This window comes from Taudactylus pleione, unplaced genomic scaffold, assembly GCF_031769625.1.
Source record: "Taudactylus pleione unplaced genomic scaffold, aTauple2 ptg000040l, whole genome shotgun sequence".
NCBI lineage: Eukaryota > Metazoa > Chordata > Amphibia > Anura > Myobatrachidae > Taudactylus > Taudactylus pleione.
In genome coordinates this window covers 8,243,599-8,266,476 of record NW_028284442.1, presented here as the reverse complement: position 1 = coordinate 8,266,476, position 22,878 = coordinate 8,243,599, and the positions used below count along the sequence as shown (strand labels likewise).

The 22,878-nt window shown below is 45.2% G+C and overlaps 1 protein-coding gene across 1 annotated transcript in view; it reads left to right on the top strand.

Moving 5' to 3' along the window:
• The first annotated feature begins 15,160 nt into the window (after positions 1-15,160).
• The window catches only part of PPFIA2 (PPFI scaffold protein A2), a 452,695-nt gene continuing 444,977 nt past the window's right edge, over positions 15,161-22,878 (top strand). Inside the window, exon 1 of the mRNA XM_088454381.1 lies at positions 15,161-15,205. The gene's annotated coding sequence lies outside the window, so the exon portion shown is untranslated. The remainder of the gene's footprint in view (positions 15,206-22,878) is intronic.

Sequence of the window (22,878 nt, the reverse complement as noted above, 5' to 3'; positions counted from 1 at the left end):
TTGACAGGCATAGGGGGCTATTCATCAACGGGGGCTACTCCACAATGATTATGTATCCAACTCGCCGTGGGGGATACTTATCCGAAAAGCAGTTGTCCCAATGATTAGTAAGGGCAAAGCTGAAACAAGAAGAGCAAGTTAGAATGGAGACTGGGACCGTGAAGATGCATTAGTTTGAATAGCATAGGATGGGAAGTAGTGCTCAAATACATTGATAGATTTTCAGAAGGCATTTATAGATTGAAGGCTGTGGGAGAGTCTAAACAGGAGTAGTAGAGAAATCAATAAGAAGATAGCAAAGGAGAAGTTGGGGAGATGGTTATCAGAAACATGATGAGGCACAGGTCATATATAGATTTAAGAAGAAAAGTATTTTGAGATAAAATGTGAGAATTATGAAAGCTGGTGCTGAGGGATTTGCGGATAAGGGTAATTGGAATTGGTTGCTGAAGGACATTATGTGGGTTTTTGCAAAGTGGTGCAGCGGATGTGGAGCAGCAAGAACGGAAGATCATTCTTTATGATGTGTATGGAGAGGTGAGGGGAATGCCAGATAGGAGGAAGTTACAGAAATCGAAGCTAGAAATAATTATGGCAAAATATGACTCTGACACATGTGGGATCTGCCATGTTTAACAAAATTGGGACATGCACTAGTGCAGTGATTCCCAACCTCGGTCCCCAAGGCACACTAACTGTCCTGGTTTTAGTGATATCCATGATTGTGCACAGATGGTTTAAACAAAATAACAGAGACACTAAGTCACCTGTGCTCAAATATGGCTATCCCTAAAACCTGGACTGTTAGTGTGCCTTGAGGACAATGGTTGGGAACCCCTGCACTAGTGTGGACAAACTATGACCAGCAAATTATTTTGAACCACAAAATCTGCTGTACCTTCCTCTAATAGGTTTTCTCTACCTCATTAACCTCATTTTACTCAACCACAGTTACACTATGTAGGCAAAAGTGATTGGACTGTTTCAGCTGGTTTGGCATGGGTCCACTAGTTGTAATAATGCATGGTCACATTAACTCTGAGAAGTATAGAGATATTCTCAATAACTCTGTGCTCTCTACACTGTGGCAGTTCTATGGCAACAACAAATGTTATTTATCAGGACGACAATGCCACCTGTCATGTTTCCAGGGTGACCCTGGACTGATATACAGAAAATTCGGTAACCGGGATGGACTTTCCAGCTCAGAGTCCAGATCTTAACCCCACTGGGACGAATTGGAGCGACGGGTGCATTCTAGGCTGAATCAACCTTCAGTGTCACAATTTATTACTATACTTAAGGTGGAATGGCAAAACATACCGCCTGCTGTTGTCCAGGAATTTGTGGACAGTTTGCCAAGAAGAGTGCCTGCAGTAATCACTGCACATGGTGGACCTACAAGTACTGACGTTAATAAAATCTCCCTGATCTATTTGCTGTCAGTAGCCAATCAAGTTTGTCTGCATAGTGTATAAATGCATTAGCTAGTTTGGTATCACTGAGTTAGTCCTAGGCAAAGATCTTTAGAAGAAACTGTCCTGGCATTTGGTTACAGTCATCATCTTTTGCCTCTAGCATTTACATTTATGTAGTCGTTTCCAGTACGACAGCATTGTTCACTCACTGCCAGTATTACTTATCATGTCGCTCTTCTTGATGGATTTTCCATGGTACAGTTGGCACATTTTTCATATTAGCTTTTTGATAAAGTAGTTCTAGTTCCTCTTTCATGACTTTTTCTTCTGTAGGATCTCTTCAAATTATGGAAAGTCATATCATAAAATCTGGGGCTGTGGTAGTTTTGAAGCTATCGAGCCTACTACAGTGACTGTCTAATCCTGACCGTGGCTGAATCATAGGTTTTGGTGGTTCCATGTATAAATATGGTGCACTTGAACCTCATGTAGTTGTTAATTCGCAGTCTTGGGAAACTGCATTATCCAGCACAAAAGCAGGATCAAGTATGTAATGTATCTAGATGTCACGGTAACTATGGAATGTTAAAAACGAATATTGGTCTCCTCTCCAACTTGAGTCCTATATTCAAATAACAATAATACCCAGATTAGAATCCTAGCCACTCTTCCACCCAGAGGGAGTCCATTAGACAATTTCTGTTATTTACAAATTCCTGATAGATTTTCACCTCCCTTCCCAAGTTTACCTCTGCTTGGAGCCGGGACATTGAGACACAATATGGAGTATTCACTAGGTGTTATAAATGTACCAGTGTTTTGAGTAAAATTTTTCTAGGTTTCTCTGGTGAATGTTGGAGATGTAATAGGGGTTTGGGATCTTTTACATATTTGGTTTCCCTGCCCCATACAGGTTCCCTTTTGGACCAAGATTCTATTACAAGCTAAGGTAAGGAATTTGTGGGTTATTATTGATTGGCCCATCTCCGATATAAGAAGTCACTTTTGAGGCACATGAATAGTGCCGTAAAGGCAGCGATATCCATAAAATAAAGATGTACTACTTTCCATTTGGTTAACAAATGGCTGGTCTGACTAGATATGTATATGGTCATGAAAGGCATAACTTTGTCAACCATGGACTGCTTTTTGGAATTAACTATGACCTGGTTTTACTTGTTGGAATTTAAAGAATCCCTTAAATACAAGACTTTAAAAGTCTAATAAAAAATAAAATAATGTTATTTGCCATGGTTTTTGGCCATAACCTATAATGTTGAAAGGAGATCTGTCCCCCTTTCATTCCCATCACCTACACTTCATTCCCACTCCTCTCTCCCTTGGTTGGTCTGTCCTATCCTTCATTTTGTTATGTGGAAAAAAATGAATTTGCTATGTGCACTATTACCACAACTTTATATTTTTTTTATAATGCACTTATATTCTGCTATATTGTACTTGTGAATATTTAAATAATAGATACTATAAATATAAAGCAGATACAAGGACAGTTAAACTCCACTCAGAGTATTGTTGTAAGGCTTGTATTTGTTTGTGGAACCAGAGTTGGGTAGATGTCTTTTTGAGAGGTGGGAGGTGTGTATGCAAAGCTGGCAGGCCTAAGGAGACCTTTTGGCATGTAAAATAGATTCTTCCCTGACCGGGAATCGAACTCTGGTCTTGCAGAGAGATGCCGTATCGTACCCACTAGACCACCAGGGACGTCGGTATTGTTGATGGTATGAACTATGTAGCAGAGAAGAGTGTAGCAGTATATTTACCAGGCTGAACTGGGGTGTTACTTGATAATAATAATAAAGCACTTGGTTCTGTAGTACAGGACACCTGAGTGGCAGATCTTGGCAGAAGGATTTACTAGGCTTGGACTGGGTTTTCTCTGCATGGCTGGTAACTGTGGAAAAATCTGGAACGGAACCAGGAAAGCAGGAACGGCTAATATACCGGAGTAGACAGATGGATGCTTTGTACGGGTGTAGCACAGATTCCACACACAGCTTATGCGAGCGGCCAAAAAGATGGTAGCGATGGTCAAGACCATCGCGACCATCAGGCTTGCGACGAGACCCTGTGGTAGGGTCTCGCTGCCGCAAGACCTGGCGTACTTTTGGCTCAATCAGAGCCAAAAGCACTCACACTGACATCACTAGTGATGTCAGTGGGGCCAGCCCCAGACGGTAGGCGTTCCCATGGGAACGCCATCTGTCTGGGCAGAAACCCCCCGGCATGCCCACCAAAGGGGGCGTGCTGTCACTCACCATCGACAGCACGCCCCCTTTGGTGCGAGACCCATAGCGACGGCTTGGCCATCGCTGTTCGGGTCTCACGCATGCGCACGACGCAGCTCCCTCCGTCGAGCGCATGCGCACTAGGGCACCATCGACCCGCTTGTGAGTGGGTCTGAATCAGGCCCTGAGCTAGACAGTTGTATACTTGCAGAGGTGCAGACCAGAATCGGCAACACAGGAACAGGCTGGATATTACCTATGCAACTAGAGATGCGGATTGCACAGGATTAGAATGACACAGGAGTTAATGCAGCAAACACAATCTAAACTGCATCTGCAGGATACAAACGAAAGTAGCAGGAGCTCAGTAGGGACTGAGCTAGATAGTATACAGGCAATGACTGAGAGCCAGAGACTGAAATATATACTCGGGGCTAGCTGGATTGGATGAGCAGTGTCAGATGATACTGGCTGACTAGTTATTGGCCGGATCGCCGGCAGGTGATCGGGACAGCAGTACTTCGGGGCTGGCTGGATGTGTGCTGTGGCCTAGTAGGCCAGAAACTGTGCAGCCTGTGTCTCACAGGGATGATAGTGGACGCACACTGAGCTCGGAGCGAGCTGGCAGGCCACAGGAGCAGTGACCCAGCAACAGGGGTAACAAGCCCAGGTTGTGACAATTGTCTTTAAAATTGGTAATGGAGATTTGAACTTTTAAGTTTTTAACTAGACTTGGTAAAATGAAGTAGCAAGGTCAAAACCAAAATACAGAACACAGAAATAATATGTAAGGTAGTTGACAGGTCTGATGACTGAAAAAGACTGATAACCTGGCACATCTGGCTGCTAAATAGATATATGCTTTTATGGGCACAGGGGGAGGTGCAGCTAATTAACTTGAGTCCAGTGCACAGAGATTTGGAGCAGCTGTGATCTTCAGTAATCTTCTTAAGTTTCCTGACCAGGGTGGTAAAACTCCACAAATCATAGCAACAGGCAGGTTTCTGATAAGATTGTTCGCACTCTGTACAGGTATCAGCCCACTGAGGACATTGGACCTCAATCAGAGTCGGTCGTTGCGGCCACTCAGTCGTAAGGTAAAAGGGGCCGCATATGCAAATGAAGCGCTCGCAAGTTGCATCGTTAAGTTGGGATCGTTAGCTGGACGAGCAAGGGGAGGATGCAGCCGTAAGACTAAAAATACACCCCCTTCTCGTTCGCAATACACGTCATCTCCGGGCATATAAGGATTAATCGAGACCATCGGGAACCATCGGAGCTGGTCGTAGAGCTTAAGGTAGACCATACCCTCTCTTAAGCACTGCGATCAAGTCAGTGTAAAAACCTCCCATGTCACATGTGCCATGACACTACTTAGTTAATTATGCACTCCCATAAAACGCTGTTGGCATAGTCAGGCACGCCTGCGTTCGGATCTCCACTCCACCGTTCACAAGCACCTTCCACTGTTACCACCCACAAACGCCTCATCCTGTCACTCAAACTACCGACCTGACCAAGTTGAAGGAGAGAGAAATTTCTGATCGTAATAGCTAGTTTGCGCACGCGAGTTGTGAATTTTACGCATGCGCAGTTTAGCGAACATCGGTGGCGTGCGACCTAGCGGCCGAAACGACCGACTCTGAATGAGGTCCTTTGTGCCTTCAGTCACTTCTTCCTGTTGAGTATGGACCAGCCCTACACCTGCATAGTCTCTATCATAGAGATTGGTCATGTTGTTGTTTTGTGCACCTTGGCAGCACTTTCTTCAGTATCACCATTGCCTATTAGATTTTTTCATCACAGTCAGTAAGTTTCTGTTATACGATTGAAAATTAATGAGACAGCTTTTTTATCCAGAATGAGAACTCCACAGGATCTGAACATTTATCTTTTTCAAAGTAGTGTCCTTCACATTCAATATATTTTTGTAGCGTTTCACTGATTCAAAGACGTGCAGTAGACTGTTTTGTGACATCACCATTCGTGTTGCTGCTTCATCATCTGTTGAGAACTTTTTTCCGCGCAGTTGTTTTTTCAGGGTTGGGTAATGCACAGGGCGCCAAGTCCGGGCTATATGGAGGGTGTTCCAGTGCTGTCCCATTCATTTCAGTCATTGCTGCCATTGCAACAGCAGCAATATGTGGTCGGGCATTGTCTTGGAGCAAAAAACACTTTCTTCAGCAAATGCAGTCTTTTCTTTTTCATGACACCACGAAAATGGGTTTTCAGGACATTTGCATAGTAGTCATCATTATTTGTCTGTCACGGCAGTGGCGGAACTAGGGGTGGTGCAGCCGGTGGCTTGCACCAGGGCCAGTTGTGGTGCAGGGGCCCATGGCCGCCGCCGCTGCACCCGCTGCTAGTGTCCATCGGGCCCCACAAGTGTAGTGCAGACTGCAGTGAGAGCGGTCAGCACTACACAGTAACAAACAGCCGCCAGTGGTGGCAGACTCAGTGTGTTTGTTATAGCAGCCAATGAGAGTCAGACAGACTCATTGGATGCTGCATCCACGGAGGGAGCCGGCTGGAGCTCACTCATGAGCTCCGCCTTCTGGCTCCCCCTGCAGCGGGTGATGGGAGAGACGTCATGACGTCTCTCCCTTAGTGCAGAGCGGGGTGGGAGGAGTGGACACCTGCGGTCGCGGCAGGAGCTGGGATTCAGGTAAATTGTGTTCTTTTTGTGTTTGTGTAAGGGGGCACAGGAACTGTCACAGCATAGGGGGACGTTACTGGGGGCACTGTATAGGGGAGGTGGACGCTACTGGGGGGCCCTGTATATGGAGGACTACTACTGGGGCACTGCATAGGGAGAACTACTACTGGGGGCACTGTGTAGGGGGCAATGCATGGGGGGGCTACTACTGGGGGCACTGCATAGGGGGAACTGCTACTGGGGGCACTGCATGGGAGGGGGCACTGCATAGGGGGTGAACAAAGCATTTTCTTGCACTTGGGCCCACCACTCTCTAGTTCTGCCACTGTGTCACGGGGGAACCCAGTGCTGTAGGATCATACCGTGCCCATGAAAGAACAGCAGAAGTATGACTTTACATGCCGAAGGAATCACACAGAATTTTTTGGACTGAGGAAAATTTGCGTGTTTCTATACACTGGACTGTTTGGATTCCAGATCATAATGACGAATCCACGATTCAATATACACGTCACAATCGATGTCAGGAAATCGGGTATCCTCTCCAACATTCGAAACGTGTTCTTGCCGTCGCATCTGCTCCTCTGTGAGATTTCTGGATACTCACCTGACTAACACGCGATGCATTTTCAGTTCCTATGTCAGAATATGCTGAACTTGTTCAAATTAGATGCCAAATAAAGCCAAAAGTTTGCGTAAATTTAACCTGTCATTTTGCAACATCTTCGCAGCTTTGGCAATGTTGACATCTGTAACCGCGGTGGATGGTCCCAGAACGTGCTTCGTCGCTCACATATTACCCTCTTTGAAGTGCTTTCACTGCCGAAATACCGCAGCACGGCTAATTGTTTCTCCACCGTATACTTTCTGTAACATTTTCATTTCCGCTTTTTTTAAGGTTAACACAAAATTCAATCACACATCTGACGTAATCTCAGTCACATCATCTTCATCCGCCATGAGGAAACGTACGAAGCTCTTCCACTCGCTGTGACCAAACAAAGAAGACTACGGCAGTCCATCCGCAGGTTCAGACACATTAATGCATGAGCTTCACAATAACCAGCATAGCGCTGCCACGTCTACCTATGGGACAGAAAAACATAGATGTTTTCTGTCCCATATGTTGACTTTATCAGTCAACCTTAACCAAGTTACCACTTAAGCCTTCTAACAGCATATAGGTGAAACTGCAGATGCAAGAGTCTTCAGGTAGTTAAAGGCAGTAATAGCTGTTAAGGTGTAGATGAAGTTTGTCAGGCAATTTCATATGTTTTTGAAACTCTTTCCTGACACAACATGTGTTGTGGGTGACAATATAGCTCATACCAATTTGCTAAGAATTCGAATGAAAATGGTTACTCAGACAGGACACCTGTGCATTTGGGCTCAGTGGTCACTCTAAAGCCCATATCAGATCCAACTCAACTTAGTTGCTTTTACAACTTATTTGCGTTTTACTGAAGATGATTACCTCAGGACTGATTACAAATCCAAATTGTATCCTTCCTTGTGCCGTGAGATACAGAGGGCTTTGGCAAGTTTTCAGGTTAGCTAAGTTAGGACTCATCTGTAAACTATCCAATGACAGCGTTAGCTGCAGGAAACTATTAGACATATAATTCTGGGATAGGGCTGGTGGCAGACAGGCAATAAAAATTAAAATTGCAATGAGAAGTTGGGTCAGGCAAGAGACAAGATATGTGGCCATAAATGCACCAAGATCAGGACAGGAAAGACTAACAAGATCCAAAACAGTCAGCAATATAAAACTGGAGACAGGAAGCCTGGTGCCGCTTCTGGTAATGCAGCAACTATCAACGGCACTGGTAAAACACCCTAGTAGCTATTTACACTTCCATAAGCCAATCAGCTAAGTCAGGTCCATTTCCAATCAATGAGCCCTACAAAAAGAGAAATAGGACAACTGGCCCAGGAACCAGAAAAGCTGGGATGTCTGTCTGTAAAATGCCAGAGTCTGTTACTAAGAGCTCAGAGAGCTCATCGCAAGCATGGAAAGAAAAGCCGACATTTCTAACAAAGGCACATTAGGCTCTTTATCATATTTTTGCCCAGAGTTTAATTAAACAGTTTGGAACGGAACCAAAGTCGCATGCAATGTGGCCGTATTGTGTGCTTGGAAATAGATGTGTTTCTGCCTGTATTCAGACTTGGCCATATCTATGTGGCTGTACTGCCCCTGTATATATGCTTATGAAAGCAGCTGTCGTCTCTCGTGGCGTGCATCTGCATCAGGCCTATCCTTGTTACAGGAGATCCATCTAAAATCAGGCAGCTCTCTATGGGCCTGAATAAGAGCTTGTATGGTTTTGCACAGTAGCAGGGAAGTGGTTGTGCAATACCATACAACTAATATGCTAATGCAGGAGGAGACATCTGGTGCAAATAGATGCCTCCTTACTGCATCACAGTTCCGAGTGTTGCGTCCATCAAATCTTCTGCGAGACCATTGCATTCTGAGTAATCCTGAGGTTACTCAAATTGCCCCTTGCAGCTCCGCAGCCGAGGCCAGGATGTCTGGGTGGGAATACGCAGACCCTGGTCATGCCTACAAAATGGGAACGACATGCCCCGTTTTGTAGAACTGTCTGGGTCACCACCCCGCTTCTCCCCTTGACTGTGAGCTTTAAGGGGCAAACTGTGAGCGGTCTTGTGAGAGGAAGACCTGCACATGCGCAGGTCTCTCACAATCAGAGTAGTGTGCAAACAATCTGGTTTACAGACTATTCTGAATCAGTCCCTATGTACACACAACTCAGAATAGCTCATAATGCCATCTTTCCCTGCACCAAGTTACACTGCTATCTCCTGAACCCTAGTGTTTCTATTCTCACCAGAGTGCTGCTGCAGGTTATCTGGACCCAGAGCTGATCTAAGCTACAGCCATCTCTAGCTGCTGGCTGCATGCATTGTGATGTCACAATGCAGGTCACAGCCCTATATACAGGATGCCCAGCTACTGGCAGCCATTTTGTGGTGACTGTTTGTCTTACATTGATACTCTGAGTAGTTCCTGCTTTATTTAAGCGACTTTGGATAACGACTACTGATATGGATTTTGAATTACATCTTTCAATAAGGTCCTCAACAGCAACATCTTTAGAAAAAGAGTCTGAATAACATCTTTAGGTAAGGACTATATAACAAATTTTGGCCTGCCAACCTTACCCTTTCAGGCACCTCCCATTTTATCTGCAGTTTTTAATTTAAAAGCAGTGGATAAAGAAACGTATTCATCTGACACTTGTCCAATCTCCTGGGGATCCAACTGCAGACCAGACTGTTGACACAATCCTACTGGAAACCTAGACGCAGATTCAACACCCAATATATACATCCACCCTATCCAATTTTGCAGCAGATCTTGTGGACTGCCACCAGGGCCGGACTGGGACTAAAAATAGGCCCTGGCATTTTAAAGCACACAGGCCCACCTCACGTCAGCACCTGGCTCCTGGCATAGACTCCTCCATTTACTAATCCTGACTACTCCCACATCTTAGTCTATGCGCTTACACATATAATTAATATTAGAACATAAAAGTGTACATCATTCTCTGTATTAAAATACACACAAGAGCACATCCTGCAGGAGATTCATACATGTGCCATATTTAAACATTTGGTATTTGGTTAGTTCTGTTAAAGCTGGCGCTATGTTGGTATATGTCACACACAATGTAAAAGAAAGGCATTTTCCAATTGACCAAGGCCTAGCCTAGCAGTTGTAGAGGATTAGATGGTGTTCTAATTAGATGGTGTTCTAATTAGCCGGCTCCGTCGTGCGCATGCGCGAGACCCGGCTAGCGACGGGTGATCCGTCGTTAGGGGTCTCGTAGCAGACTGGGCGAGCTGTCGATGTTGAGTGACAGCTCGCTCCGTTTGCTTGGCGGGCCGGGGGCGGCTCCACTGACATCATCAGTGATGTCAGTGGGGAGCTTCCTGCTCAAACAGAGCAGGAAGCTCCCTGGAGCTTAAGGTTGACGAGACCCTACCTTAGGCTCTCGTCGTAAGCCCCATTGGTCGCGATGGTCTTGACCATCACCCTTAGCGGTCGTTAACCACAGCCTAACAACTGACATGGAGGCGGCCTACAAGGATGCAAGCGGCCGCCCTGTTCCAGAACGACCGCTTGCATCCTACGACCGCCTCTGAATGAGGCCCAGTGTTTCTGATCTCACCAGAGTGTTGCTGCATGACATCTGTGCCCAGAGCTGATCTAAGCTAAAGCCATCTATAGTTGCTGCCTGCATGCATTGTCCTGTCACAATGCAGGTCACAGCCCTATATAAAGGATGCCCAGCTACTGGCAGCCATTTTGTGGTGACATTTTGTCTTACAATGACACTGAGTAGTTCCTGCTTTATTTAAGCGACTTTGGATAATGACTACTGATATGGAGTTTGGATTACATCTTCCAATAAGGTCCTTAACAGCAAATTATTTAGAAATAGATACCGAATAACATCTTCAAGTAAGGACTATATAACAAATTCTGGCTTGTCACTCTTACCCTTTCAATCACCTCTCTCCATTTTATCTCCACAACTGTTTAATTTTGCAGCAGGCCTCAGATCTGCATCTGCTAAAACAATCTTCTAAAAGGATTGTGTCACCGTACACACTCTTCAAATCTTTGGCACACCAGCTGCAACTCACAGGCAAGGGCGTAGCTATAATAGGTGCAGTGAATAGGGTTGCTACAGGGCCCAGGCCGCCTCTGGGCCCCAGCCCTCTCCCTGCACCGAGTTACACTGCCATCTCCTGAGACCTGGCTTTTAAATTCTCACCATAGTGCTCCTGCATGAGATATGGGCCCAGAGCTGATCTAAGCAACAGTCAGCTCTAACTGCTGACTGCATGCATTGTGATGTCACAATGCAGGTCACAGCCCTATATAAAGGCTGTTCAGCTACTGGCAGCCATTTTGTGGTGACATTTTGTCCTACATTGATTCACTCTCAGTAGTTCCTGCTTTAAGTGACTTTGGATAACGACTACAGATATTGACTTTGGTTTACATCTTCCAATAAGGTTCTCAACAGCAATATCTTATAAAGAATCTGAATTACATCTTTAGGTAAGGACTATATAACAAATTTTAGCCTGCCACCCTTACCCTTAAAGACACCTCCCATTTTATCTGCATTTTCTAATTTAGAAACAATGGATAAAGCAAATTATTCATCTGATATAAGGCTGCATGACTTAAGGGTACACACTTGTCCAATCATTAGGAGATCTAACTGCAGACCAGACTGTTGATATAATCCTACTGGAGACCTGGATGCAGATTTAACACCCAATATTTACATCCACACCTTTCCAATCTTGCAGCAGATCTACATCTGCTGAAACAGTCTACTAAAAGGATTGTGTCACCGTACACATTGTACCAATCTTTGACAGACCAGCTGCAACGCACAGGGAAGAGCATAGCTACAGTAGGTGCAGAGAATAGGACTGCTACGGGACCCAAACCGCCCCCGGAGCCCAGCCCTCTCCCTGCACTGAGTCACACTGCCATCTCCTGAGCCCCAGCATTTCTATTCTCACCAGAGTGATGCTGCAGGCATGGGCATAACTACCATAGGTCCAAGGGGTGCAGCTGCTATGGGGCCCAGAGATTAAGGGGAGCTTATCTTCCTTGTCAAAGTTACATTTGTTTTATACATTTTTCACCATTGGGTGGTACATAGGGGTTTTTACAAACGTTTGCTATGGGGCCTTCAAATACCTAGTTTCGTCCCTGCCTAAAGAACTGTGTATCATGATGAGAAGGTATATTCTATTGACTCCTTTTTACATGATTAGCAATAAAAATAATTTCCACTATCCTTCCATCTTAGCTTTTATTACACACTTCTGAGTTAAAACATACGTAGGTGTAGCGCTGGGACTAACCCATTGGACTATTGAAGATTATTACATTAGCTAACACTATTTTATATATCGAGTGTAACCAGGCCAAGTAGCTGGGTATCTTAGAGTATCAGTGTCCTGCCAGTGCAGTTGTATTTACCAACGTGTCCAAAATGTAGCTATCCGGTTTTCATTGGGTTATTGAGGTGATTCTGGAACCACGGTCTTTTTATCGGGCCACTTACCAAATATTGCTGCTGACGTTGCAGTGTAAGAATTTCTCAGACTGTATTTATGGAGGTTGTTGTATTTACATTATATTGTAGATAGGATGTGTTAAATACATCTCCTTATGCTGTTGCTTCTAGAGCTGGTAATGCATTTGTTGAGCTGCATGTTGCTCTCCATGGTGCTGAGGGCTCTTGATCATAGGACATATGATCCTAATGTACAGGGTTCAGTTGTTATGCCATAATCAGATGACAGAAGTTGCCAGATTGTCCTGAAGCAAAATTGTCAGTGACATGGCTTTTTCATCTTTTGTCTATAAATGAGTTTTAGACCAATAATACAAATAATTCATCTCTTTATAATTACTTTACTGTTGCATAACAATGAGGAACTAATTATTATGGATAATATTTAAAAAAATAAATAAACATTAAATGTAGGGAATTGGTTATTTCTACGAAGTAGTGTAAAATAATGATTAATGTGCATTAACAGACAGATACTGCTATCAAAAAAGTCATGTAATGGGACACCCCATTATATTAAAAATTTGGATTACAGACCCACCACTGACTAGTGCCTGGAGGCCAGCGGTTTTTGTTTTCCCCCTCTTCCTCTCTCTCTCTGCTTGTTCTCCCGTCTCTGTCTCTCCCTCCCCATTCAACGCATTTAATATGGTTTCCGGCTTTTACCCTCTTCCCTGAAGGTGCATTCAAGGTGTGTTGAGGAGAGGTGGGATTGGTGTCCGCAGTCAAGGGATGTGGGGCTCATGAGGGATTGAATGTGTGACCATCCAGCTGTGTGGGTGAGTGGCAGGGGGGCTGTGTCCTGTCACGCAGCCAGGGAGAGTTGTAGGTGGAAGTGGCATGTGGCTGTGTCTTGGCAGGCAGCAAGTGAGGGCAGGGGGGGGTGTTGTCCTGGCTGGCAGCACTGAGACCTGTGAAGGAACGGGAGGGGGGCTGTGTCCTGGGAGGCAACCTATTAGAGTGGTGTGTGTATGTGGCAGGGTGCTTGGCCTAGACAGACATTAGCAGGTGTGCCATATTCTTTTTATTTCTTAATGATAGATTTAACAGTCCTTCAGAGTATATTAAGAATCTTTAATATCTTCCTATACTCATCCCCTGATTGGTAATCAAATTTGCTTTGAATGTTCTTTGATTTTCATGATGAAGCTCATGTTTGGAAATGCAGTAATCAACTGTGTGACTTATTTTCAAAATCTATTGAAACACTTTAACAGAAATAGATACCAATCAATTTTAATTATTTTACTTATAAATGCATCTGAATACTTGAATAAGTTTGAGGATAGATAAGCACCCTGTTTGATATGTAATTTTGTTAGGTAAGTTAAGGGTTAAAAGCTGGAAGGGGGTGGGGTTAGTATTCGTCACTTGAGGACTATAAGCCTATGGAAGGATTTAGGGGAGGGCTTAGAGGTCCCATATAAATAGCCTGGTGAAGGGAGCCATCTTCCTCTTTCCAGTTTATTTCAACCAGGCTGGCTAAGTGTCATACATATTGTATTATAACTGTCGTCTGTCTTTTATTGTTTATTCACTTCATCTGTTTGTCTTGCATCAATCCTGTGTCCTTTTTATCTCCTGCTTTTCTTATTCTATTTCTTTCCTCTCCTTTTCTTTACACACCTGTTCCCCTCTTTTCTTTTTCCTCCCCTGCTCCCCTTCCTCCGCCCCCAGTTGTTCACCATTGCCCCCCCTCCCTGCCTTGCCATTGCCCAGGCCCCGTCGTCCTGCTCCCCCCCCTGCCACTTGATGCAGGCTGCTAGTCCCTTTAACTCTAAGTCAGTTCCTCCATCTAAACCCCGGGCGTGGCCTGCTTCCGTCCGCGATGCCGCCTCAGCCCGGGTCCCCGCTTCCTGGCAGCGGGCTCCTGGCACCCCCGCCCCCCTCTCATTATGCTCCCCGGTTCCATCCCGGCTGTACCTGGCCAGCCCGCGCCCTGCATCGGCAGATGGCCCCACCCACAGGGTCGCAGCAGCCATTTTAGTTTCTCCTGGCAGCGGCAAGGAGCACTGCCCCCGCAATATCAACCCCACAATTGTTTATACCCAGGGTCTCCCCACATAGCATGCTCCCCATGCGCGGTCCCACATCACTGGGAAAGCAGGAGCAGCACCCAGCAACTTTCTTACATCAGTTTCTCCTGCCCCCATAGGGGGGCTTACACCCCTTTGCATTTGGGCATTTGACACGCAGCAAAAACCCCTGTTCCCCTCCTAATTATATTTGGGGTGCAGCAGACCGACTGGTCCCCCTTATTTTCCAGCTACAGGGCCTCCAAACAACCCCCCCTTACAATTTTCCAACCCGTAACGTCCAGCCCCGCCCATGTACCACCAACCACCGCCTCCCACACAGTACCAATCCGCCCCCTCCCCCATGTTTTTTTTCACCTTACTACCAGGCGCAGAGACCGCCCCTTTGCCCCCGGAGCCACGTGCCCGCAAGCAGCACGCACGCCACAACCCCCACTTCTCCTTCCGCCCCCAGCCACCAGCACCCCCACCCGGGTCCCCTTCACGCCAGGCATCTCTGTGGAGGGACCTGCTGTTCCCTTGGTTTCACCTGTGATTGTTTCAAGCCCCCAGGTTGCATTTTCGGAGTCTTCCAAGCACGTTGTCGAGGTCCCGTGGACGGATAGTATGGTGATTACGTCGAGTCAAGTCGTGGTGGGTGCACCGTGCAGCGAGGGACTGTTGGCGAACACACAGGAGGCAGGGGCTGGTCCTTACGTGTCAGGATCCGGTGAGCATGGTGTTAACCTATTCATGCAGCACACATTCCCCATCCACTGATGCTTCTAGTGATCCTTCCAGTTCATCTGAAAGGCCGCGCAAGCTCATGAGTTGCTTAGTGCACAAATTTAAAGGGAAGTAGGGGAGCCCTTAAAGTTCTACCACAGTTTCGGCAACTAAGGTTGCAAATACGGCCATCCTTAGGGGTTTAAGGTTTAACGTAGAGTGCGCTTAAAGAAGGGTTAATCTGTGGATATGTTTGCGTCCCAAATGGAAAGGTTGGGCAATCTCACAAAATATCTGTCAGATCACTGCGTCGTTTAACAATCTTGCAGACATGCACTGGAAATGGTGCAACGTTTTCAGGGGGGAGGGCACTACTAGCTAAGGCAGATATTGAATCTGCTTTTCGACTGCTGCCCATTTCACCCAGAGTCCTTTAAATATATGGGGTTTGGAGTTGCAGGGCTCAATTAAGTTAGAAAGAGGGAAAGCCCTTGTGGCTTTGTGGTTAAGATGACTGTTTTACATGCCGGCCGATTGGCCTTTCCATTTCGTGTACTTTATTTGAGTGTTTTAGTTACTTTTTGCAGTAGTGTGTCCAGGCGGGCATAGGACATAAAAATAACATAAAGCAGCGCTGATGTCTAAATCCTTAATACAATTTAATAAACATATAAAATGTTAAAACCACATGTAACATACATAAAAAACCATATGATCCTAATGCATATGATATGTAAATTGAGAGCAAAGAGCTGCAACCAGCATTTGAAAGACTGCTGACCCTGGTATGCTGTAAAGGTTAATGCAGACTTAGTAACCTGATAAGTGGATCCAAGTTCAAAACAGCAGCACTTGTAAATGAATTGAAAGTCCAACAGTTAACACTCAGGTTGATTTACCCACTGCAGTAGTCCACAATGTCCAAAATTAGCAATGGTCCCACACTGAGGTTTGTCCAACGCAGAAAGCGTTTCACCTTGAAAAAGCTGCCTAAAACAGTGAAACGCATTGGTGCCAATCTTGAACTGTACCCTGGATGCTGATATCTTATTGGACTACCTGAACTTTTAGATACACCACAGCAGCGCAAGTTGGACTTTGCATTACTAGTTCCAAGCTCCACTTCAACATCACCAGGTCCGCTTTCTGCGTTGGACAAACCTCAGTGTGGGACCATCGCTAATTTTGGACATTGTGGACTACTGCAGTGGGTAAATCAACCTGAGTGTTAACTGTTGGACTTTCCATTCATTTACAAGTGCTGCTGTTTTGAACTTGGATCCACTTATCAGGTTACTAAGTCTGTTATACAGCATTCCAGGGTGAGCAGTCTTTCAAATGATGGTTGCAGCTCTTTGCTCTCAATTTACATATCATGTGCATTAGGATCATATGTTTTTTTATGTATGTGTCATGTGGTTTTAACATTTTATATGTTTATTAAATGGTATTAAGGATTTAGACATCAGTGCTGCTTTGTGTTATTTTTGTTTATCATTGGAGACTAACTATCTCCTTTTTGCAGCTGCTTTGAGTAGCAACACATGTCAGCGCCTTTTCTGTATTTTCAGGAACATTTTTGGGTATAGGACATACTGTTGTGTCCCGCTACTTGGATGTTTTCATGTTAAGGGGCTAGTAGATAGCCGAGTTTGCGAGTATTTAATTAATTTCCTTAGTTTCGTCGTTATGGGAGCCCCGGTGGCTCGTGACAGGAAGGAGGGTTCAGTTATGCGCATATATTATTTGGGGATAGAAATCGATACCTTGATAGGATAATGCCGCTTGCCTATGGTGAAGGCGTGGCGTTTTGGGGAGTTGCTAGAAGCATTTAATTTTCGCGAAAAAGGTTTCGCTAATACAGTTGCAGTCGCCGTTGGGCCCCCTCAGTTTGGCGTTTAGAGTCATACATAGGGGTCGGTTTTTCAGTAGACTGTTAGAGGGAGCCACAGCGGGGGTTAGGAAGCCTCATCACCTCATATGCGTCCCTCTGGAGCGGAGTGGAGATTCTGCGCTTTTGTTTGGTTTTTATGCGCAAATTCAACGGAGTACAGTTCTGCCCGTAACCAAGACCGAACTTAGACTGTTACAGATACGTCGTGTTCCTTAAGTGGTGCATTTGAAAGGGAGTGTGGCGCGGAGCCTTGTCTGGTTTCTTGTGGGGTTCAGTGCCTAGCCAGGAACATCCTTATTATTGAGATTTTTTCAATTGTAGTGGCGGTCGAACTGAGATCCAGCAAGCTTTGCAATAGGCAAATCCTGTTTTGGTGATAACTTAGGTGTGGTATAGGCCGGCACTAATCGGGGACGGACTTAGATCCGACCTCACGGTTAGGCATTTACACTGCTAGGTGTTTAAGGAATATTGAGTTTAGGGCATGGCATGTTTCCGGCGTTGCTAACGAGATAGCGGACGTCTTATATCGTTCAGTGGGACAGGTTTCATTTGCTCGCGCCTCCGGCTAATTTACATGGTTTATCCTTCCCCTTCCATACCTGGCGGATCGTCGCGCCGGCATCAAGGGCCTCACACTGAAGTCATTGGCACCAAGTAAATTAAGACCTACATGCCGGTTTTGTGCAATTGGCAAGGTTTTTAGCTTCCAAAAGCGGGCGGTTTCAGACGGTTGATGATTGTATGGCAGAGTTTGTCTGTAGCTGCTATGACAGGGGTCGTTCCAAGGTGGCTGTGTCTTCAGCGTCACCCAGTATAATTTTCAAAGTTGCACATTTGGCAGATCCTGACAAATAATTTGTATTAACCAAGGCATTAATAGGGTGGGCAAGGGAGCGTCCTAACACAGGCATTATGCGGAGCCCCATCAACCCAGCCCTATTACAGGATTTGATTGGGCCAGTAAAGGGGTTGCTTTGGTCAAGTACCAGGCCCCCCCCCCCTTTTTGAGTATTGCATTTCCTTAGCTTACTTTAGGGCTTTTAGAATGGGCGAGCTAGTTGCTGCTACTAAGAGGTCTGCACTATCAGGTTTAATGTTAACATAAGGTGGTTATCAAGCTAGTATTGATCTTATGCTGAATACATGGGTCTAAGACAGACTAGCTGGCCAGGAAGCAATGGATTTCTATTCAGATGCATGCAGATCCCGTGATTTAGCCAGTTGCTCCTTGGGGTACTTTAATAAGGTTCGCCCTCCAGGTGGCGGGCAGTGGTTATCCATGTTAATCTAACCCCCTTTGTCCAGGTTAACGATACTGAATTAGAACCTCTATACACTCCTTCCTATACCTTCTAATATCCTGCCTATACCTTCTAAGGATGATGCTAATTTGCGTACGCAGTCATACAGTAAATAAAGACTTCAGACCTGGAATATGTGGTTCCAAAGCACAAAGTATTATTCAAGTAAAAGTACAGTCAGTTACACGCTATTGATCCAGACACAATTCAGCGCAAAGGAATTATACAGACCCAAGTACAGTATACATATGCAGCGCTTCCGGACCAGATGTTAGGCATCAGCAAGAAACCCCTTTGTCAATCAGCATTCAGCAAGAAGACTAAAACCCACTGTTGGAGCACACATATTTATACCCCCCAGGAATAGGCAACACAAGAGAAGTTTGTTGCTGATGCCATTGGTTCCCAAGGGGGATGCATCTGTTACAGAGCATTTAACAGGCTGATTCAAATAGACCTAACCCAGCCTCCAACAACTGGGAGTCTCTGGTTTTCCACCTCATGCAACATCCTAACAGTTGTTCATATAATATACATTTTGTTGCTTGAAGTCTCTGCGGTCCATAAGTTGAGAATGCATGATACGATCTCCACACCGATAATACCGGAATTCTGTTGAAAGAGTACGCATCAGTACAAAACCAAACATTGCTTACTTTGCATGTATAAAACCTTAGTTACCAAATAATCTTTATTTCACAGCATTTATACTAAATGAAAACTTAAATCTTGTACTTTAAAGCTTATGGGACCCTGTATGTGGATATGTAATGTGTGAGTATGCGGGGTTTGTTATAAGGACGCTAGTTAACTTGGGACAGATGCGTGCGCATAAAGCTAATAAACAGCGTTTTCATATAGGATCTTATGCATTCGCTAATATGTGACTGGTTAACCGCGCAATTGTGCGTATTAATGTGTATATGAGAAATGGTGAAAGATGCAATCGCATGGTGCTAATAGTAATATCGCCATATGTACTTAAATGTGAGTTTATCTAAAATGGCGCTTGGGCGGCCATTTGCAAAATGGCGTCTTGCAGCCAGTCGCAAGATGGCGTCACTGCGATTCAATTTTAAACTGATCTTGTCTCACCCTCGTAAACAACCACCTTGTCGAAGCTGGATTATTGGCTGTTTCAGAATTATATTATAGCTAGGGCGGTGGAAGTCGTATTTAAAAGGGGGACAACTTGCATTAAGTAGTTGCGCTCCTTGCGAGTTTGTTGGGAAACCCAGGGGCCTTATGCCTACTGCCGCTAGGGATTCTGAAAGGATTTTCAGCTTTTGCCCTCAGAGGTTTTGCTGTTTTTCATCTTCAGATGGGTCACCCAACTATTTGTTTCCCTTTCCTTGGGGTTAGATTGTTGTTGTTGTTATATACATACCAATTTCTGTCTGTATAAATACAAATATCTGTCTGTATAAATGCCAATTTCTGTCTAGGTGAACTTTCGGACAGGGTTGTCCGGGAGTGCTAACTGTCGGGTGTGGGAAAAATTCCTATATTTACTGGCCTAGTCAGCACCCTTTGGAGTTACGGGCCCAATTTTTTGTTGTGAGTGGATAAGTTGCTTTGGTTAGGATTACGAGAAATGCAGTGAAAGTGCCTGCTAGATGCCCCATGGTCAGCAGAGGAGAAGTTTGGGGCCCCACTTGGGAGGCAATGATTTGGGCGCGTTTGTGGGTATTGAACGGATATGGCCATTGCACGCTTGTCATTTAGCGTTGGCGGACGCGTCATACAATACCCAAGTTACGTTACGGGGCGGAGAGCTTTCATAGGCGCGATGGGCTACACCTCACGGGCGCGGGGCTAGAGCAGTTGACCAGTGACCTCCACAGTTTTCACTTTAATTTTAAGAATGTCACAGTTTTGGTGGGGGCCTGGTTCTGCAAACCGGGCTTTGGCGGGAAGCAGTGCTCATGGTCAGCCTATTATTGGCGCAGGAGTGCCTGTGGTAGCTTTCTTCCTTTGAGAGCCGCCAGTTTGTCACCGCCTAAAGGGGGAACATGGTCATTGTTCCAAGGGAGGGGCCAATGCTGTGCCAATTAGGGGAGGCTGGTACTGGCCAAGGTCAGTCTGTGCAGGGCGGGGATCCGCCCCTTTTATTTGTATTGGTATCCATTGGGCTGTGGCCTCGGAGCACTGCTTTCTTCTTGCCACCTATTCTAAAATTTCAATTTGATCAATAAATTATGGCTGTGACCTCTCTTAATTCCATATACATGTCAGTGTATTTCTAGGTTTAGGGTTAAGTTTACAAAAGGGAATAATAAAACAAATGGGTGACTTAAGACGATTGAGATCACCTTGTTTATTTAGGTGAGTCTTAACAACCTGAGTTAATACATCTGTAATAAATTATTGTTTCTCATTCATTTTTTTTAAGCATCACTAATGAAGAAAAAGCTTTAGCGTTTTCTATATTTAGGGATATTTTTTGTTGGACTAGCAACAATTCTTCAATAAATCATTTGTAATTCCAGGATGTAAGAAAATAAACTGACATCTATACTAATATTATAAGAACATTATGCCTGCACTTTTTCATCTCCACCCGTCAAATTAGAGCCGAGCAATAATGGGCACCCACTCACTTAAATAGGATAGTCTACATAGCAGCCTGTGCAGAGGGCACACAGTGACATTAGTGTGAGTGGTGGATGAAGGCACTGCTGCTACCTCCCGGTCTGTATAGCGCTGCTGGTCATGTGAGCCACTCCCGCGACAGTGCCCCTATGCAAAGCAATACACCTCACCTATCTCTATCTATTTATCTATGGGATTACAGTACATCTGACACTAAGCTTTGCGCTACAGTTAATACCATTACACAGGCAAGCCACAGACTACAATTCCCAGAAGGATCTGCATTCTGCACTTGTTCAAGTCGTCAGGAGGATGTCACATGAGCAGTGTCAGGTGGTAAGGGCAAGTGATAGTTGGAAGCAGGGGGCAGTTGGTCGGGGAGGAGGTGAGGCAGGACGCGCTGGTGTCAGAGGAAGCGTTACAAGCAGGGGCGTATCTATGTGTGCGGGGAAAACGGGCCCCTGGGTCCAGGGGGGCCCCGCACAGAACACCCTGCATAGTATTACTTACCTCTCCGGAGTCCCACGTCAGCGCGGGGGTCTGGCGCTGTAGAAACGACTGGAAAATGGCCACCGCGGCCATTTTCCCATCATTTGCGCATGCGCATTACAGGGAAATGCCCTCTACAGCCATTTTCCCGGTGAGCAGCGCATACTCTATAGACTCTGGGTGCACTCTAGCGCCCAGAGTCTATAACTCCAGTGCTGGCCGTGCACATCTCAGTGCGCTGCTGGCAGCCAGACAGAGAGGAGGTGTCCGTGTCGGAGACTGTACACGGGCCCCCTCCTCTCTAGAAATGCCCCTGGTTACAAGCAGTGAGAGACGGCAGCAAAAGTAAAGATAAAGAGCATTGAGGGGAGCAGCAAAATCAGAATCTGACAGAGAGAGCACAGCAGTGAGGGTGAGAGAAAGAAGAGACTGATTTAGAAGCAGTGGTCAGATAGGAGTAGTAAGCGGTGTGAGAGAGAAGGAGACTTTTATTTATCTGCTTTTGAGAGGGCTGTTCTTCTGAGTGACAGTCCACGCGGCACAGCTCTGCCAGTAAAAGACTGGTCCTGTGAAGACCAGCAAAATGCCACAGTTGTAACATTGTATTTTGGTGGAGAAAGCTGAATTCATCTGGGTATTCAGTAAATATATCCCTAAGTGTTAAGCTGGGTACACACTATGACGACGGCCTATCAGATGATTGGTAAGTGCATACATAACTGGGCAGGCAATTACATGTGTCAGCCCAGTTGTCAGTCACCGGTGGCCTTTGCAGCAAGTGGGTAGACGGTCGGCTGAACGTGTGTACACACAGCACAATGTGCTGATAAATCTGCAGATATATTGGGCATCAATAATACAAAATGTTTTTGTGTAGCCGAATGGCGCTGGATATTCAAATGTAAAAATATAGGACAGATAATGTGGTACTTAGTCCTTATAGCAGATGTAGAATCCTGACGTATCTCCTCATATGTGGAGTTCTCAAGGTCTCCCAATATTGTCCATTTAGTACATGGAAAAGAAGAAATACAGAAAAAGTGTCTTTAAAGGACTGGTGGGTTTTCTTTACGGTGTCTATAATGCTATTCGTTGGTCGGGTATAGTGAAGGCGTACCCTGACTCACGTTAAAATAGGTAAAGATAATCCCAAAAAGGTTTCTTTACCCCTTCTATTTGTTAAATGATTTTCTGCATGTATGCCGCTTTCATGAAAAGGGGATTAGATCATGCGTACCCTACTCACGTGGTAAGGGTCTTGTATTCTGCCTATAAAGGTTTCTTTAGACTTGCAACAGGATACTCTTGTAATGTATCTCCATACAGTGAGTCCTCCAAAAAAAAAAGGAGGAATGGTGCCAAATATAGTACAATGTCTTTAATGAAGAAGTGACACAA